Source organism: Microtus ochrogaster, chromosome 7, assembly GCF_000317375.1.
Source record: "Microtus ochrogaster isolate Prairie Vole_2 chromosome 7, MicOch1.0, whole genome shotgun sequence".
NCBI classification, from domain to species: domain Eukaryota; kingdom Metazoa; phylum Chordata; class Mammalia; order Rodentia; family Cricetidae; genus Microtus; species Microtus ochrogaster.
Window position 1 is genome coordinate 82,100,673 of NC_022014.1, and position 675 is coordinate 82,101,347.

Below are 675 nucleotides of genomic sequence, written 5' to 3' on the forward strand. Positions count from 1 at the left end.
GGCTACTGGGATTAAAGGTGCGTGTCACCACTGCCTGGTCTGTAAGGCTGATCAGTGTGGCTGTTTTACTCTCTGACCTCAGACAAGCTTTATTTATTAAAATGCAAATGAAATATCACTACATAACTGGGTCCATGGCCAAGGAGAAAAGGTTTGACAGCAGAAACACCTGAGAACTCACATCTTGATCTGAAAGCAGGAGGCAAAGAGGCACACTGGGAGTGGCCTTGTGTGTGGTGGGATAATGCCCTTGTACCCTGTAAAGATTTGTCACTTGTATTGGCTTTATAAAATGCTGATTGGCCAGTGCCAGGCAGGAAGTATAGGCAAGACTAGGAGAATTCTGGGAAAGGCTCAGTCTGCAGCCACCACCCAGGCAGACACTGAGAAAGCAAGATGAAAATGCTGCATTGAGAAACAGTACCAAGCCACATGGCTAATCAAAATTAAAACTATGGGTTAATTTAATTTGTAAGAGCTAGTTAATAATAAGCCTGAACTAATAAGCCAAATAGTTTATAATTCATATAAGCCTCTGCGTGTTTCTTTGAGACTGAATGACTATGGGACCAGGAGGGACAGAAACTTCTGTCTACATATATGGTACCCAAACATTTGGCAAGAGGTAATATCTAAAAAAGCCATATAAGGCTGGGAAATATTATAACACAGGGA